This window comes from Lepidochelys olivacea (assembly GCF_965140295.1).
Source record: "Lepidochelys olivacea isolate rLepOli2 genome assembly, chromosome: 3".
NCBI lineage: Eukaryota > Metazoa > Chordata > Testudines > Cheloniidae > Lepidochelys > Lepidochelys olivacea.
The window spans coordinates 79,492,967-79,513,815 of NC_140413.1; positions in this window are offsets into that span (position 1 = coordinate 79,492,967).

A 20,849-nucleotide genomic window follows, 5' to 3' on the forward strand; every position below is an offset into this window, starting at 1 on the left:
AACCTCACACATGAAAATAAAGCTTGTACAATAGTTTTTTTATGGGGTAGAGGGTTTGATTGTATATTGGGTACACATTATTGCTCCTATAAAAGTTATTCAAAATAGCCTTGCTCCTATGTAATCCTGATCCTTTTTAATTTATATGCTTAATGCTTGAAAGTATGCATGAGTATAAGTAGTTATTTATTCCTGTATTCAAATGAATGAATACACTTTGACTTTACATAATTTAGTTAGGGTTTTTGTTTAGATGTAGTTTTATAGGGTTTTTTATATGTACATAATACATGTGAAAAAGTGCTTTTTATATATTTTTTTAAAAAAACACGTAATCTCAAAGCACTTTAAAAACACAAATTGGCCCTTATAACATCCCTGTGAGTTAAGGACCTTTTTACACTTAGGGAAAGTGAGGCATGATAGTTAAGGTTAGAGTTTTCAAATTTGTATGTTTCATACTGGCACCCAATTTCACACTTAGGCACCTATGATATGGTATGGTATGATTATTTTCAGAGGTGCTGAGTACTTGCAGTTCCTAATTAAGTTAGCATAGGTACTTTAATATGAGTACCTTTAAACACCTTAATTTGGATGTTTTGGACTAATGGCCAGATTCTCAGATGTTTAGGTACCTAAAGATGCAGATACATACCTAATGGAATTCACAAAAGCACATAGGAAGATTAGGCATCAATCAAATCAATAGGAATTAGGCATCTAAACTGCTTAAACACATTTGAAAATCCCACTAGGCACCTATGTGAATATTTAGGCACCTAAATACTTTGAATATCTGGCCCTACCTGACTTTCCCAAATCCACGTAGTATTATACCTGCAATTTGAAACCCAGTAGTTCTTGTGTCTCAGCTTTGTGCTCAGACAACTACTCATGATTTTGTACTCCCTCATCACTCCAATCCAGCAAGAATTCCAACAGGATACAATAGAAAGGGACAATGTGACTGAGCTCTAAATATACATTGCAATCTTCATGCTAATTTTTAAGTGACCTTTGAAAATTTTGGGGAGATATGGAACAAATATTAAAATGTTCACAGAAGTCACCCAACCCTTCCAAATGTAGATTTGAAATAGACCAAATAAAGGTTACAAAAATTAAAGTCACTGTCACAAGTGTGGAGTTTCCCATGGATGGTGAGAGAAATATAAAAGGTCAATTTTAAAAATATGACTGACATTGAGCATATGATTCAGGACTTTAATGATTTATTCTAACCTACAAGTAACAAATCAGCCCTCTCTGTGAGCTAAATAATATTTCCTCATCTTTTCGTCCTTCTCCTTTTTCTGAGTCTCTCCACTTCATTATGCTGTCTAGAAATTTTGGCCAATTTTCCATATCTGAAAGCTGTCTGGCTGGTATAATAACTCAAGGTGTCATTTAAACTGTCTGGGCTTTTAAACTATTAAATGACAAAAAACTACACTAAAGTAATTTGTTAAGGGCCTGACAAACATATAGAAGAAAGAAATTTTAGAGTTAGAATTGAAACTGTATCCCTGTCTTACCACCAAGGTGTGCAGAGATAGCAGACGATAAAGGGACAGTGTTGTCTGAAGCAAAAGACTTAAGTAGGAACTTTTGCATTCTAATGCTTGCTCTGTCCCTAATGTCCTGTGTAATCCAGTGGCAGAGCCAATAGAGGGTACAGAAGGAGGTTGCCTTCCCACTGCACTTTAGGTGTTTGTATAGCACCTTTTCAAGTACTGTATATTTGAAAATGGACACCAAGACTCATCACCTCTTCTGCTACCCATTAGTTACAAAACATGGCTCCACTAGTGGTGTGACCTGAGGAAATCTCATTATTCTTTATATGCCTTGGAATTTCCCATCTATGGAACAGATATAAATGTTACCTACTTATTTCATTGAGTGGTTGCCTCTCCCTCACTCCTGTAACAAGTGTTTTCTATTGTTACAGTAGAACTGCATGTTGACCAGCTGGGATAGTTCATGAACAGGAGCATGATGGGAAAAGAAAGAATGGATAGGCAGCCAATAGTGAGACTGTACATGTGTGTGTTGGGAAATGGAGCAGGTTGTAGCATTGGCTGGGAAGGGAGATATTGGATGTGGGGACTTGTGTGTGTATTCTCTGTGTGTGAAGGAGCAGCTGGAAAAGAGAGGTATGTATGTAAGGACAGTGACTATGAGTGGTAGGAAGAGCAGAAGTAGGTGGTGTAGAAAGGACCAGTGGTGGAGGAGGTGGATTGACTGGGATTGGGTATCATGTGCACTGAATAAGTGTCACCTGGCACTGCATGAGATTGCCAAAATATTTCACACAGAGCCAAACAGTTGTAAAATGGCAACAGCAGTTTGTCAATATTACTGTGAGCCAGATTCTCTGCATATTTATACTTTTATGAATATGCCAGTCTTTATCATGTGCTTTGCTTTACTAGGAATTATGTCATTGCCAGTTTATTGGTTTATTCCCCCACTGTATTTTTTAATTTTAATTTATATGTTTTCCTTTACTACTGAAGAAGCAAAATATTCTCATAGGTAATACAGTACAGATAATTGAATTTCTATTCTGAAATAAACATAAGCCTTAATTGTTCAAACATAATACTACAAATAGCTCAGATTCTTTAGCTAAACAAGCTATTATTGCAACTGGTTTTTTCTCTGAACCAGACTGCTTTGCAGAATAGTCCCTCTGACTACTGTGAGTTGAGCAGATAAACAAATACACATATCTGATGTGGAAGAAAATAAAGCTCTCATAATTTCTGTTAAAATAAAAGTTATTTATTTGCTCTACAACAATCTTCTTTATTCACTGCTACTGAATATTAGGTTAAAAATGCCCACTGAATTCAAGTTACTATCCTATTTCTAATGCAGCAAATCTTGCCAGATTAACTAATTATTAAATAAGAGATACTGGGATGTTTATAAAAGTATCATATTTCATGTAGCATTCAGGATACATTTAGTTGATCTTGGTAAGACTTTTGCAACAGAATAGTAAAATAAATTCACTTCATTATCATGGATGAGCCTGACAGATTTCTAGACAGGTCTCTGTTGCTCTGATTGAATATGGAAGCTAACAAGAAGGTGGCAAAAAAAAAACAAAAAAAAACAAAAACAAATACCAGAGTGAGCATCAACATTGAAAGCTAGAAATTCACATAGCAGATTGGATCTGAAAATATTGCAGAGAAAACAACAGGAAGGAAACTAGAAAGAAATCCAAGGCCAATTAAAAGCATCAGAAGAAGTCACAAGATTCAAAGGTTGATTATGTGAATAAATCTCATCCCAGCTACTGAGAGAGTGTGTATGTCCTTGGAATGGAACTTTTGGTAATGTACAAAACTTATGCTATAAGCTATTATGCAAAGAGATTGCAGAAGAGGCAGCTAAGAGGGTAAATTCAATAAAAATATTTTTGTTGCATTTTTCTTATAGAAGTATCTCAGAACTGCCCACAACTATACATGGCTTATATATATTTACATACATGACAGTTTCAATTAGACTATGAATTACAGTACATAGCATCACAGAATCGTAGGACTGGAAGAGACCTTGAGAGGTCATCTAGCCTAGTCTCCTGCGCTAGCTATTATATAGGCCAGCCCTGACAGGTGTTTCTCTAACCTGCTCTTAAGACTCTCTAATGATGAAAATTCCACAATCAGCCTCGGCAATTTATTCCAGTGCTTACCCACCCTGACAGTTATGAAGTTTTTCCTAATGTCCAACCGAACTACTCTTGCTGCAATTTAATCCAATTGCTTCTTCTCTATCCTCAGAGATTAAGGAGAATATTTTTTCTCTCCCCCTTCCTTGTAACAACTTTTTTTTATACTTGAGAACTGTTATCATGTCCCCTCTCAGTCTTCTCTTCTCCAGATTAGACAAACCCATTTTTTCAATCATCCCTCATAGCTCTTGTTTTCTAGACCTTTAATCATTTTTGTTGCTCTCCTTTGGACTTTTTCCAATTTGTCCACATCTTTCCTGAAATGTGGCTCCCCGAACTGGACACAATAGTCCAGCTGAGGCCTAATCAGCACGGAGTAGACCAGAAGAATTACTTCTCATGTCTTGCTTACATCTCCTGCTAATACATCCCAGAATGATGTTTGCCTTTTTTTTACAGTCTTACACTGTTTACTCAGTTTGATCTACTATAACCCCCAGATCCCTGTCTGCTGTACTCTTTCCTAGGTCACACAGGATCTTATAAAAACATAGACAGGTACACAGACAAAAAGAAAGGAAGACAGAAGTCTGAAAACTATGGCATGATCAGAAGAATAAGACACACATACTGTAAGGGGGATGCGCTGGATGACCTTAAAAGTTTGTGGGCATATTTGGAATTGGACTCTGACATGGAGAAGAAGCTATCAAGAAGATGGTAATGGAGATTTTTGGTTACAGGTATGTTATTATTAGGATTACTGTAGCACCAACAGGTCCTAACTAAGACTGGGTCCCCATTGGGGAAGGCACTGTAGGAAAAAAAATAGCAGAGGCAAAGGGATGGGTCCAATAGGAGTCGGTCTCATTTCCTCCAACGGCTTGACTGATTATGGTTCCACTTCAGTAACAAATGTGTTGACTAGTAGGAAAAAAATTGTGAGCTCAGGAGACAGAAATTTCTTAAGATGTAGCCCAAAACTGTAAAACTCACTGGAAGAAGATAAGTGAAGAGTGGAGAAGGGCAAATAATGGATTTTTTGGTTTGCTTGAAATTCCAAAATAATAATTAAAAAAAAATCAGATGAACAAAAATCAATTTTTCTTTGCAAAATTTGCAATTGGAAGAGTAGACAATAATTTCATTTCAGTAGAACTAAACATTTCAGTTGATCCTGGGTGAAATATTTCGTTTTGATTTTGATTATTTTTAATGCTAGCTTTTAAACTAAAATTAAAGGCAATATTGAAATCAAAAGTCATTATAAATAAAAAAAGCTAAATGTTTCATTTTGAAGATGACAAAATTACATTTCAACTTTATATAGCCTTTTCCTCCCTGTCCCCCTCCCCCAGTCCCCTCCTCCAGTCCCCCACCCCGACTGAAACAATTTGGCAAAATGGACAGGATTTTGTGAAATCTGTCAGTATCGCCAAATCTTAATTTTTTCCCCCCCAAAAAAATTCATTTGAAAAACTTCTCTCAGCCTCATGAAGAGTTCTCTCCATTTTCAGAACTAATTTAAAAATTCATCTCTTCAATTTAGCTTTCCCATATGAACTTTTTTTCCAGTAAAACAAAAATTAAAATCCCTTATAATGAAAGCAACCAGATTATTACTAGATACAAGGATGAAAGAGAGGAATAGTTCATTCTATTTTTAAAATGTGTAACATGCTCAGATACTACGGTGGTGAGTATTCCAGAAAAAGCTAGACAGATCAATAGAGATGGAAGATGGTAAAATTATATGGGCAAATACTTCTACTTCTCCAACATCCAGTTTCACACAGTAGCAACAAATGTCACAACCTAACAAGGATTCTTTTTAAAATAACACTTAAAAAGCATTTGAATGACCTAATGATCTGTATTTAGTTATGTAAGAACATTTTTAAAATAGCATGTAAGGAATTAGACAAGGAAGAGTTTTCTGAAGGAATGAGGAAGATAAGATCACACCACTAGTTCAGCACATCTCAAGGGTTTGGAACCAGGAGGGGAATACTTACCAGGCTCAGGGGGAGAGATCTATTAATGCAAACTTGGAACCTTTTAGTTCACATCCGGTGTCCACATGGGGAAGTTACAGCGCAGATGCAGATTGCTATTCAAATTCTTGTAGTATAAACAGTGGAGAGGTGTAGACACAGCCCACGCCTTATCGATAGCAAGGAAAATGTAATAGACTATTCCCCACTAAAACTTGCCACACAAAACTAGGTTGTGAGCCAACATATTCCATTAAAGCTCATATATACTATACATAACATACAGATGCTTTACAGTACTGGGTACTCCCAATCCTTATTAAAATATTTCCTACACACTGTCATCCCATTATTCATGCCATACAGGCTAATGTTCTTTTTTCCTCTTATCTGCTGAGAAAAATTCTTCAAAGACAGACATTTACCTATTAGAAGCTTAATAGCAACTAAATAGCAGGGTATGAACGTAGTAAATTTCTGTTATCTGGCTCCTTTGCCCCAGAAGGAATCCTCATCTCTTATTCTTTTAATTCATGCTTGCTAGAGTAGTTAACACAATATAGCACCTTTACTTTGTTTTTTTAGTTCTAGTCTCAGTTTTTCTTATAAGGGGTTACCATGGTGCTAGTTTGAATGGAGTTTTGAAACTTCTTATCCTTTTGCATTTTTGATTCACTCTCTTGTGAAATAATATTTTAAGCTAGTGAATGGTTAACTATTGCTTTAACATGGTAGGTTCCCCTATTGTATTATAATGCAGTGCTAGATAATTGAACACCAATAAATGGGCAAAATTTCAGGTACTTATTCCAAAACATACCTTGTTGTCTATTTGACACTGTAAAGTCACAGATCATTCATGCTCCCACCCAAACACTAATGAACAATTCCACTGGGCAGAGGGTAGGAGCCTCCCGCAGGTTTTTCTTGGGATTGCAGTTCTCAGAGCTTTGATAGCTAGGATTGCCTGCCAACAGACTTAACATACGCACATACCCTTGTTCTTCCTACATCTTTTTCCCACAATTATTATATAGTTATTATTTATCATTTTCTGCCTTATCACTTTTACCCTGCTTTGGCCTGACAGCTTGTAGATTTGAGGAACAAGAAGTTGCTTACGATTTTCTAGTGGGTTTTAGAATCAAATACTAAATTACTGGTCATAGTGAACTCAGCTGTTCTTTCCTAGCTTTCACCAACCAGGAAAGAAAAGGATGTGTTATACAAGTGGTGTTCTGAATGTTCTTTGGGCCTTTTGGGCCTTCATTACACAGTGTGGCAGAATTCGCTCAGGATGGAGGATGGTTGTGCTTTTCCAGCCTACGTTAGAATGATCTGTTACCACTGCTTCCTTATAAAACAAATGTGTCCCTTAATCTCCACCCCACAGGAAAAAAACATTGTGTTTGGGAGCAGCAACATATTAACATTCACTTTTCTGCAAAAAGTATGTACTTTTTTTCAGATTATTTTTGATGAATTGTACCATTAATCTACTGTAGAAACAAAAAGGAAAAATCATTATTTGAATACTGTGCTTCTGGTAGTGCTAATAGCATGTCTTTTTGGTCTTTGTACTTTTTTTTTTCCTTTAGGTGTCACAGATATAAACCATCTGGTATGCCAGATGCTTGCATTTCTTTGTACATTTACAGAAAGTGTATGTGAGTGGAAAGGCTCCAAAAATCGAAGACAATATTATCCTTTTTTGCTTATCACCATCATAATCTTCATAGCATTTTAATATATGATGTTGCTTCTGTGTTTTGTGTCCTGTAAGATCTGTTGATATGGTGTACTCTGGGTTTTTTGTTGTTTTTGTTGTTTTTCATTTTTTTCCCTGGTAAGATATCAGTGTGGTTTTAGTGGCCCAGAAATCTGGAATATAGCTTATTATGACTTTGTTGTTCATAAACTCCAGTTTATGAGTGTGTTCGCTTTTTATGCTAAATGTTGTCTTACATTTTATTATAGTATTTATCAACCTGTCTGTGCTCAGCCAGGTTTTTCTTTCTTAATACAAAACAATTCAAACTTGCTCTCAGATATGATGGAGGACATATTAGATCTTAACTGACATTGAGTTGTGTTTTCTGTTTATAGATTTAACATAGTTGTCTGATGTTTGCCCTGTCTTAAGTATATAGTTCAGAAGCCTATAGAGTAATATGTAATAGAGTACATGTTTAGAAGCGTATAGAGTAATAATTTAATTACCTGAAAGTAGCCATCAAGATAATTATGAGCCACATATTAACCACTTGCTCACACTGGGCAGCTGCTGACATGAATAATTCCATTGACTTCAATGCAGTCCCATGTGTTAAATCTATAGATTGCAGTGCAATTTAACAAGGAAATCAGTCCCAATTACTATTCTATTCCATCTCAAATCACGTCTAGAAAGCCAGCCCTTCTCCCTGTAGGGTAGTGGTATTTAATATGATCTCTCAGGATCAGGCAGAAGCAAATCATTAGTGACTTTAGATTTTGGACGTATAGCTTCACAAACAATTTCTCTGTCCCTTGGACTACCATTAGATATTTTTACTTTGGACTAACTGATCAATCTAGAGAATCTCTGAGAGATATTTCTTATATGCAGATATTCACAAATTATAGGAATAAAGAGGAGTTGACAAAAACATTCTAACATTAAATTGTTGACAGTTTCACCCAAGGATGCCTCACCTTCCAATCTCCATTTAGATTACACTCTTCCTGACTGCCCCTAAAGCAAGAAGAAGGCCTCAGTATGAGACAGGTATTTACAAAGGTGGCACCTCTCACAAATTTGAGATGTAGAGTGAGAAATTGCATACTATGGAGCTAGGGCTCCTTAGGGCATTAGTAGATTATTATTCAACATATTGGAATATATGTATTCTTCTGGTGGTGATGGTCATGAAAGTTATGGTGGATATAATGGTCTACCAGTAGAACATCTTGTATAAGTAGGTATCCTATGTTACTACTACAAATATGTAAATAAGATCACAAAATCTCACCAGCTCCTCTTCCTAAAACTATGGATTTACTATTAGTTTAGATGGAACATATGGGCCCAAAGACTCAAAGGTATTAACATAATCCAGTCCAACATTAAGGAAGTTTTAAACAAGGTTTGCGGTTTGGTATACAGAAACCTCAGCCTACTTAGTACCATGTCAAACACACTGTTAGATTTTTTTAATCCTTTACTAAAGATACAGAAAGAAGGTGGGGGAGGTGAAAGCATATGAAACGAAAGTGTTGAATAATGCTTTCATTTTACCAAAATTTCTTGTTCCCTTTCTCTTTAGCTGTAGAGAGAGAAAAAAAAAACCACCTTGTCTGATAGTCTTTTAAATAGCTATTCTTTCTGTGAAAACAAGAAGATAGCTGAGATGTGCTGAAATTCTTGTTATTGCTGCTGGTATTAAAATCTGATCCTGTTTCATAAGATGACAAAAAAGACTGAGAAAAGAACAATAAAGATTGGTGCTGCAGATTCTATTTCTGGTGTTGAATTTCACCTGTGATGTCACTGCTGCAAAAACACAGCCCAACACGCTGTCTTATCAGCAACTGTGGGACTTGGCAAACTTGTACCCAGATCGGGTTGCTGTTTATGGCATTGCTTTTAGCTGCCTCTTTGATTACAGGTTCGAACCAGTGTTGTGAAATGTGTACTCTTGGCCAGCCAGATGCTGATCAAACAGAAAGCAAAAGGAGAAGGATGGTAAAAAAATAAAGAAAATAGGGAAGAAAAAAATACATACTAGCGGCTGAGGAAACTCCCACATCCCAGCTGTGGTTTGAGATTCAGCCAGAGCACGTAGAGGTGGAAATGTTTTCTGAGTCCCTCTCCCTGGGCTGGGCTGGTCAGGACATCTTTTAGGATCAGCATAACAAAGACCCAGAGTCCTTGGAGATTGGTGAGTGGCTACCATGATGGTGAAGCTACCTCCAGTACTATTTTTTCTTCCTTAAAGTATCGTTCTTTAAAGACCCCAAAAATGGAGTGATGGGTGGAACAGAGTACCCCTGTGATGGGTTGAATCACAGAAAGCCCTTTGGGACTGCCATCTGATGTGCCTGGACTACCTCTGAGACTGTTTTCCTTTCAGCTTCAGGCTTCGGTCCCTTGCCTGGTTTGAACCAGACACACTTGCATGCTGCAAACACAGATCCAAGTCTGAACCACGTCCCCCACAAGATGCAGGCTTAACTGAAAACAGCTTAAGAAGTGCTCCTGTCTCCAGCACTCAGATGCCCAACCCCCAATGGTGAATAAATCCATTTTACTCTGTATAAAGCTTATACAGTGTAAACTCATAAATTGTTCACCCTCTATAACACTGATAGAGAGATATGCACAGCTGTTTGAACCTCCCCACTCCCAGGTATTAATACATACTCTGGGTAATTAACAAGTAAAAAGTGAGTTTATTAAATACAAAAAGTAGGATTTAAGTGGTTCCAAGGAATAACAGACAGAACCAAGTGAATTACCAAGCAAAATAAAATAAAACACGGAAGTCTAAGCCTAATACATTAAAAAAACTGAACATAGATAAAATCTCACCCTCAGAGATGTTTCAATAAGCTTCTTTCACAGACTGGATGCCTTCCTAGTCTGGGCACAATCCTTTCCCCTGGTACAGACCTTGTTCCAGCTCAAGTGGTAGCTAGGGGATTTCTCATGACTGCAGCCCCCTTTGTTCTGTTCCATCCCCTTATATAGCTTTTGCACAAGGCGGGAATCCTTTGTCCCTCTCTGGGTTCCCACCCCTCCTTCTAAATGGAAAAGCACCAGGTTAAAATTCAAGTGACATGATTATATGTCACTGTAAGACTTCATTACCCACTTGCCAGCACACACTTGCCAGCACACACAGGAAGACTTACAAGTAAACAGAGCCATCTACAACCAGTTGTTGTGGTTAATGGGAGCCATCAAGATTCCAAGCCACCAGTAATGGCCCACACTTTGCATAATTACAATAGGACCTCAGTGTTATATTTCATATTTCTAATTTTGGATATAAGAATGATACATTTATACAAATAGGATGACCACACTCAGTAGATTATAAGCTTTGTAATGATACCTTACAAGAGACCTTTTGCCTGAAGCATATTCCAGTTACTTTATATTCACATTCATTAGCATATTTTCATAAAATCATATAGAGTGCAACATCACAATCCCCTCATTATTTCATCTACCAATTAAACCTAATTACCAACACACCAATTTTGTTTCAGTGATATTTGATCCCACACTTCTTTACTTAACACAGTCCTTCAATTATGTCAGTAGGCCTTTTTGTTTGGACTAATTCAGTTTGTTTAACTTTTGCACCTTTTCCGCATCAACATTTGTTGTTATAAATTACTGTTATACCTTACAAAGTTTTACTCACTTTTTACAGTTGAACTCACAATTAGGATACATTTGTAGGGCAAATTATCACAACAGTAAGGTCAAATTTAGCATTTTTTTCCTATTTGCAAATGGTCCATTGCAAATGGTCTGCAAGTGTATTTGTCTGAAATTATTTGATCAACCTTTTCTGCAAATGTACTGTGAAAATTGCTTGGAATGGGTAGGTCTGATTTTGAATTGCAGCTGCTGGTTTGACTTAAAGGGTAGGTCGAATGTCAAATGTCTCTTCCCGGATTGTGGGTCTGATCTAAAACCCACTGAGTTCAGTGGAAGTCTTTCCAATAACTTCAATTTGCTTTAGGGTTAGGTCCATGTAAATTTTGAGTCAGATTTCTGAGGTGAATACACATTATTAATAATTTCAAATGTACTTTCCATGACTATTCTAAAATATTTGCTTAAATGTCCCTGTTTCAGCAAGCATTACTGACACTCAACTTTTTTTATGAAAATATTTGCTAAAAATATACAATAATGGGCATGAATACAGATGAGGCAAACACAGTGACTTGATTTTTCATAAAAATAATTCTGAAAAACATGTACAACGAAAATGGAGTATATTATTTAAGATAGCCTAGTTTCAGTTAAGCCTTGATAAACCTTCATGAATATGAAGTTCTTTAAAAAAAATCTTCTCATTTCATCTCTCATTTTTTCTGCATGTGTCTCATACCTGGAACACCCACAGAAAAAAAAATGCCAGCAGCCCCCCATCATAGAATCACAGGACTGGAAGAGACTTTGAGAGGTCATCTAGTCCAGTCTCCTGCACTCATGGCAGGACTAAGTATTATCTAGACCATCCGTGACAGGTGTTTGTCTAACCCGCGCTTAAAAATCTCCAGTGATGGAGATTCCACAACCTCCCTAGGAAATTTCTCCCAATCTTCTTAACCACCTTGACAGCTAGGAAGTTTTTCCTTATGTCCAACCTAAACCTCCCTTTCTGCAATTTAAGCCCATTGCTTCTTGTCCTATCCTCAGAGGTTAAGAAAAAAATTTTCTCCCTCCTCCTTGTAACATCCTTTTACATACTTGAAAACTGTTATCATGTCCCTTCTCTGTCTTCTCTTTTCCAGACTAAACAAACCCAATTTTTTCAATCTTACCTCATAAGTCATGTTTTCTAGACCTTTAATAATTTTTGTAGCTGTTCTCAGGTCTCTCTCCAATTTGTCCACATTCTTCCTGAAATGTGGTGCCCAGAACTGGACACAATATTCCATTTGAGGCCTAATCAGCATGGAGTAGAGCAGAAGAATTACTTCTTGTATCTTGTTTACAACACTCCTGCTGATAAATCCCAGAATGATGTTCTCTTTTTTTGCAACAGCATTACAGTGTTAACTCATATTTAGCTTGAGGTCCAGTATGATCCCCAGATTCCTTTCCGCAGTACAGTACTCCTTCCTAGGCAGTTGTTTCCCATTTTGTGTGTGTGCAACTGATTGTTCCTTCCTAGATGGAGTACTTTGAATTTGTCCTTACTGAATTTCACCCTGTTTACTCAGTGCCTCTTCTTCCTTCCCCCCAGTGCCTCCCATCCACTGCAGATCAGCTGTTCTGTGGCATGCAGGAGGCACTGTGGAGGGAGGGGAGGGAGGATGAGCAAGGATTGGGTGCACTTAGGTGCAGGAGTGGAGCGGAGGTGGGAAAAGGTGGGGCGGAATTGGAGTGGAGGCAGGAAAATACAGGGTGGGAAGAGGCCAGGCAGGGGTGGGAAAAGGCAGGTGGGGGTGAGGCCTTAGGAGAAGGGCTGGAGTGGGGACGGGAACTGGGCAGATCCTGCGGGAGCATCCCCCAGCATATTAGAAAGTTGACACATATGATCACATGTACACTGAAATCATAGAATGGTAGGACTGAAAGGGACTTTGACAGGTCTTGTAGTCCAGTCCCCTGCGCCATGGCAGGACTAAGTATTATCTAAACCATCCCTGACAAGTGTTTGTCTAACCTGCTCTTAAAAATGCCCAATGATGGAGATTTCACAAACTTCCTAGGCAATTTATTCTAGTGCTTAACCACCCCAACAGTTAGGAAGTTTTCCCTAATGTCCAACCTAAACCGCCCTTGCTGCAATTTAAGCCCATTGCTTCTTGTCCTATCCTCAGAGGTTAAAGAGAACATTTTTTTCTCCCTCCTCCTTGTAACAACCTTTTATGTACTTGCTCACTCTTTTCTTCTCCAGCCTAAACTAACACAACTTTTTTCAATCTGCCCTCATAGATCATGCTTTCTAGATCTTTAATAATTTTTGTTGCCCTTCTCTGGATTTTGTCCACATCTTTCCTGAAATGTGGTGCCCAGAACTGGAAACAATACTCCAGTTGAGGCCTAATCAATAAGGAGCAAAGTGGAAGAATTACTTCTTATTGAATTTCATCCCATTTACTTCAGACCATTTTTCCAGTTTGTCCAGATCATTCTGAATGTAATCATATCCCCCAAAGCAAAAATTCTGCAGTGTAATTTAGTAGCCTCATATTGCAGGTTTAACACATCTTATTTAAGGCAATGGAATATACAGTAAGTCATACTTCTAAAAATTGCCATATTGAACCCTATCTTGCTGTCCTTACACAGACAAAATTCTCATTAAGGTCAGGAGAAGTTCTACTTGTTTAGGAACTGCAAGTTTGAGCACCTGAATATCTCTGGTTACCTGCTAAAGAAGAATATTTGATTTTTATTTATTTATTTTGCACAGGCACTAAGCACAATAGAAGTATTGTAACAGTCTATGGCATTAATGTGCGCAATCAAGTACCTTTTATGGAAAAGAAACCCACAACAAATATAATAAGTAATAACCATAGTTGTTTGTTTTGCTTGCATCCTATAGCAATCGTTGGTTGTGCTTGTTAAAAGAAATTGTTTCAGCCATAATTCACAACATGTATCTGGCATTTATATCTCAAACAAACATTCAGGAAACCCTGGTGACATTTATCAGGAATGGTTGGGTCTCTGTGAGAAGACTTAGATTGGTTAATTTCCTCTTTCCATAAACACTCAAATGAGCTGACATTCAAGTTTAATGACAACAACCCTGGCTAACTTTCTGTAGGTTAAACTTATTATCATCTCTTTTTTTGCACCATTGAACAAAAATCCAAAGCAACATCATTTTAAGTAATTTTGTAGAAAAAACTCAAAACAACTTTAGTAAGAGTCAAGTTAGATATTTTTGTTTGGGTGGAAGAAAATGATGATGACTACATTTGCATGTCTCTGTTGGCTTGCTTTATTACTGACTATTAAATATTGTCCACATGCTATTAATAACTTAGACAGTTGAGACCTAGATTACTAAGTCGGTGGACTGTTATATCAAGGAGAGTTTTCTACAGAGATAATTAATAGTGATAAAATGCTAGCAGTTCTGACGCAGGGAGAAAACTTAGTGGTTGAGTCATGAATCATATGTCATTTTAATCCACATCTTAGCTAATTTGCCTTGGGAAACCCTAAAAGTTTATTTTTTTATGAGAGTGGGTTTGGTTAAGAATTAATGGCAGCAATTTTCACGATAGCTGCAAAACCCCTGAAGATAACAGTTAAGTCACTGCAACGGAAGAAAAAAATGCTAAAATAAGATCTCTGTACTCATTTATACTGACAGGAATTGCTGGAGTTTGGTTTCTAGCACATCTCCTCTGTCATGTTAATATAAAGTTGTTTTTAATGAAAGACTAGGGCTCTGACATAATGGATTTATATTTTCTATAGATGGATGCCCGAAAGCTTTTAGAGTTTTAAATCAATTTATTACTAGAACAGAAAGATACTCCATATCACCTGTGCACAAAGAAAAACAGTTAGTTTGCCTTTTAAGTTTGGTAAACTAACAACCTTAAAGCATTGCACAGGATTTAGAATGAGTTGCATCCTTGCCAGAAATGTCAGCATTACAAATGTTAAACCGTTTCAAAAATCCAGCAGTAACCACCTTTGTGTTGAAATGCTACTTATTTTGTGTTATGATTTTTTATTGCAGGTCTGGCCAATAACACCACCTATTATAAATGTTACCTAACATTTTACATTATAAAACGCTGCTTTCAGTTGCTCATAACTTTGCCAAAATTTCACTGTTTACAGTGAAATTTTCCATGCTGGGTATCTGCTTGAGGCTGAATATTTTGGAAAATGTTAGCCAAAATAGTTCAGTCATTTCCAACGATAAGGCTAGAGAAAATTACATTGTTTTGCCCTGGTTAAATTCTAGTAAGCTAGGCATCTCAAACTGGACACCCAAAAATAGTGCAAATTTTTGACATAGTATCTCGGTGCCTCAGTTGCCCATCTGTAAAATGGGGATAATACCCCCCAGTCATCTCACAGGGGAGTTATGCAACTAAATGTACTAATATTTGTGAAGCTTTTAGATACTTTAGCAATGAGTATCATAGAAAGATCCCATGAGGAAATTACTAATTCTGTCTTCAGAACAGGGTTTGGATAGTGCTCAGTAAATAAGCCATGGGGCAACACACTGAACAACAAGTAAATAAAATGTTGAGTAGCTGTTCCTTAAGTAAGCACATCTGCCCTGTACACTGAATGGGGCAGGGATCCTGTGCAAATATATTTGAGCATGTAATTAAAGACTATCAAAATGTATATGCATGGGCAGGGGAGACAAATTAAGGTTGCACAGGAAGCCTTAAATCTGGCATATCCTACCTTTGGGGTACTTGACTTTGCAACCTTACGAATGTTCTTAGAACATAGGGGTTTTTTAGTGCAATTTTACACAGGGCGCACAGCAGGGAGAAAAGTATTCTACCATTTTTTTTACAGCAGTGTCATAAATATAAAGGGAAGGGTAAACCCCTTTGAAATCCCTCCTGGCCAGGGGAAAGCTCCTCTGACCTGTGAAGGGTTAAGAAGCTAAAGGTAACCTCGCTGGCACCTGACCAAAATGACCAATGAGGAGACAAGATATTTTCAAAATCTGGGAGGAGGGAGAGAAACAAAGGGTCTGTGTGTCTGTCTATATTCTGTCTTTGCCGGGGATAGACCAGGAATGGAGTCTTAGAACTTTTAGTAAGTAATCTAGCTAGGTACGTGTTAGATTATGATTTCTTTAAATGGCTGAGAAAAGAACTGTGCTGAATAGAATAACTATTTCTGTCTGTGTATCTTTTTTTAACTTAAGGTTTTGCCTAGAGGGGTTCTCTAAGTTTTGAATCTAATTACCCTGTAAGGTATCTACCATCCTGATTTTACAGAGGTGATTTCTATTTACTTCTATTTTTATTAAGTCTTCTTGTAAGAAAACTGAATGCTTTTTCATTGTTCTCAGATCCAAGGGTTTGGGTCTGTAGTCACCTAGGCAAATTGGTGAGGCTTTTTACCAAACCTTGTGCAGGAAGTGGGGTGCAAGGTTTTGGGAAGTATTTTGGGGGGAAAGACGTGTCCAAACAGCTCTTCCCCAGTAACCAGTATTAGTTTGGTGGTGGTAGCAGCCAATCCAAGGACAAAGGGTGGAATATTTTGTACCTTGGGGGAGTTTTGATCTAAGCTGGTAAAGATAAGCTTAGGAGGTTTTTCATGCAGGTCCCCACATCTGTACCCTAGAGTTCAGAGTGGGGGAGGAACCTTGACAAACAGTTTTCAAATTCCCAGATTGTTCTTACCTCTAAAAAGTTTGGATAACACTATTTTTCTTTTGTTAATCATCTTAACATGTGTATACCTTGATTTAATTAACAAATAGGAAGACTACCTCTAAGCTGAAACATAAAAAAAGGATATGTTATGGAGTCTATTTTAGGTTATCATCCTTCATCTCATGTGTACCATAGAATCTCTCTCCTCCTGGGAAGTACCTAGTTATTTCAATATTCTTCTACTGACAAGAATTGTTCCATTAAAGATTTCTGTTTCAAGGTAGCTGAAATATTTTAAAGTAGTTGAAGCTTTTTTTTTTTTTTTTTGGAGTACAGCACCAGTGAGAAATCTCAATAATTCTGCTAACTTCCTTTGATGGATAAAAATCTTTGTCAGTGACTGGACACACTAGAAACATATTACAGGAAGAAAAATTCTTGGGTTATCTCCTGTATAAGCTGGTTGCAAGTGTTAAACCTGTGGACAATCTTGCTCACTCTGTCCTTCCACATTCTCTACCCCCTCTGTGCTCTCTCTCTCTCACACACACACAGAAGATCCCAGGATTATCCCGGGCTGTAGGAACTTTTGTCAAAAAACAAAAATTCAGAAAGAAAGCCAGCAGTTGCTTCTTATCTTCAAGCCAAATAAATTGACCAACTTCAATAAAATCAAGTCCAAAGAATAGTTTCTCCTCCCTACAATCATCTGCCCTGGATCCACTAAAGTTTGTGTAAATTGCTGGAGCTTTTAGTGAGCCTTGAAGTTCTGCAAACCTGGGCAATTTTGGATCAAAAAGGTGAGGATTAAATTTCAAAGTTCAGGGGACCTTGGGGAGAATGCAGCTGAATATTATGGATATCATATCCATGAGGAGAGATGTAGTCTCTCAAGTAGGCAGGACCCAGGCTGTTTAGGGCTTATAAGGACGAAACCACCTCCTTAAATCCATGTGCTCACAGAGAGGCACTATGCTCATCAAGCAGGATGCTGCATTCTGTACTGGCTTTCATTTTCACGTTGATTTAAGGTGCAATCACTTGTAGACAATGTTGCTATAGTCTGATCTTGACAAGAGAAAGGACTGATCATAGTAGCAAATTCTGCCTTTGAAAGAAATGATCGTGATTAACACTGGCCAAAAACTTTTCAACTGAACAGGTTTCTTTGGTCCTAAAATCCAGATTCAACAAAATCAAAATATTTCAAGGGAATGTTTCAACTCTGAAGACATTTTCAATGGAAGAAAGTCAAAATAAATCATTTAGATTTTCTTTTTTTCCATTTAGCTAATGTTGAAACATTTCATTTTGATAAGGTAAAATATTTTTGGTTTGATTTTCTCATTTCATTCTATTTTGTTTTGAATGTTATGCTCTACGTATGTTTTCACATCATCTAATTAAACAATCCTCTGTTATCAAAATGAAATATCTAAATGGTTCTAATAAGATTTTTTTTTTAAAAAAAATCCATTTTGTGGGAATGTGTAACATTTCCAATTCAGAAAATTCAGGGCACATCGACACTACAAAATAAAGTTACATTAGCATACAGAAGCTGCAGTAATTAAATCGCTTTGCGTGGCCACGCTACGCTCCTTCTGTCAGTGGTGTGCATCCTCACTAGCAGCACTTGCATCGACGCAGAGACAAGTCAGTGCACCGTGGAAAGCTATCCCACTGCGCAACTCACCATCATCTAGTGCAGCGTGTTTTGGGACCTCATGGGATCAAAACGAGTCATGCAGAGGTGACTGGGAACATAAGTTCAATGTCCCAAAATGCAGTGTTCTCTATCCAATATTTTCATCTGCATCCCATAATATTTCATGCCTCTCTTTTTAAATCCTCGCAAACCCTGCACGTCCCTCGTCACTGTCTGCCAGCTACGACAGAGACATGGATCCTGCACATAGTGTGAGTGTTGTGAGCAAGGGGTGCTTGATCTTGTGGTATATGCAGAGCCTCCAGAGGAGCTGCAGGGAACATAATGATTCCTTCAAGGCTAGATTTCTGTGGGACATAGAAAGAAACAATTCAATGTTGTTGGCAGCATTCACAGAGCAGCTGCAGATGGTAAAGCGCTGGTTGTGGGCTCGAGAAACGAGCACTGACTGGTGTGATTGCATTGTGATGCAGGTTTGGGATGTTGAGCAGTAGCTGCAGAACTTTTGGACGCACAAGGCCACATTCCAGGATCTGTGTGCCATACTCATCCCAGCCTTCCTGCACAATGACACCAAAATGAGATCTTCACTGATAGGGTAGAAATGAGGGGCAATCGCTCTTTGGAAACTTGCAACACCCAATTGCTACTGATCAGTCAGGAAACAATTTGGAGTTGGAAAATCCATCATGGAGGCTGTAGCGATGCAAGTGTGCAAAGCCATTAATGGCATTGAGCTATGAAAGACTGTGACTCAGGGCTACGTGCAGGACATAGTGAATGCTTTTGCAGCAATGGGATTTCCAAACTGCAGTGAGGCAATAGATGGCACACATATTCCTATCTTGGCACCAGATCACCTTGCCACAGAGTATAACAAGAGAAAGGACTACTTTTCTATGGTAATCCAAGCACTGGTGGATCACTGGGGACATTTTACCAACATCAGTGTGGGCTGGTCAGGGAAGGTGCATGATGCACACATCTTTAAGAACACAGGACTGTTCAGAAAGCTGTAATCAAGGACTTTCTTTCCATATCAGCAGATTACCATTGGAGATGTTGAAATGCCAATAGTGAGCCTGGGATACCCAGCCTACACTTTACGCCCATAGCTCATGAAGCCAGACACCAGTCACCTTGACAGTGCCAAGGAGCACTTCAACTACAGGTTCAGCAGATGCAGAAGGCCAGTTAAACATGCCTTTGTTTATTTGAAAGGTCGCTGGCATGGTCTACTCACGAAATTGGACCTCAGTGGAAACCCCAATGGTTATAGCTCCCTGCTATGTCCTGCATTATATCTGGGAAGCAAATGGGGGAAAGTTTCTGCTGGGGTAGAGGGCTTAGGTGGAATGGCTGTCTGCTGATTTTGAGTAGCCGGATATCAGGGCGATAAGAAGAACTCAACCTGGAGCTACTCGGCTCAAGGAGGCTTTGAAAGACCATTTCAATAGTGAGCCACAGTACTGTGCGTCGCTATAATTTGTTCAATGTAATTTGGCATTGCCCTTTTGTACCCTCGTATGAGCCTTGTAGCAACTGCTGTGTATGTAGTAATATAACATTGCAAATGCAGTTATTACTATTATCTGTGAATCATGTCAGTCCCAGCCAGCATATGCTATAAACTAATAAAGATGAATTAAGTTTCCATAAATAGACTTTTATTCCATACCCAGGCAAACAGACACATTCATAATTTAATGAAGCTGAATAGATAAAGGGAAAAGAACTTTTGGAGAGGAAAAAACAATCATTTCCATTTCAGAAACACATACGCCAACCATGTCTTTCACAGGTCAGTGTATGTTCAGTTGTGATTGCCTGTACTCTCCCCTAGGGTGGAGTGACAGGGGTAGTGCACTGGTCCCAGACTCCATATATAGTCTGTGCGGCGGGGGGAGGGGATGGAGGTGCTGGAATGCAGTTCTTTATGGGCTGCAGAGTTAGGTGAGCACAGGACTGTTGAACCTGAAAGGGAACAGCTCCTCCAGGTAGCTGCAGTCTGGAGCCATGTGCTGCTAGTCTGTGTGCTGCAATGGCACCTACTGAAGTAATCACTGAGTGGCATGGGAAAGTGTCACAAAAGAAATAAGGGGAAAGAAATAAGATAGCCCTTCCCAGAAACCTACAGCAAAGATTTGCAGACTACCTCCAGGAAAGTTTCCTCAAGATCTCTGTAGAGGATTTGTGGGACATCTTGGTGCACATAAACAAACTGTGTGTAGGACTCCCTCTGCCTAACTCTACAGGGGAATGAAAAGCAGATAGCAACTTTCCTCTATTGGTTATTTCACTACCTCTTCTATTATCAGTAAAAAAGAGTAAATCAGCAGATTGTCCTTCTATTTTGGGGATTCCATTCCTGTAATTTTAAAGTAAACAGCATACTTATTAGAGGTTCCTTCCCATGCATCACACTAGACTGTAGGGA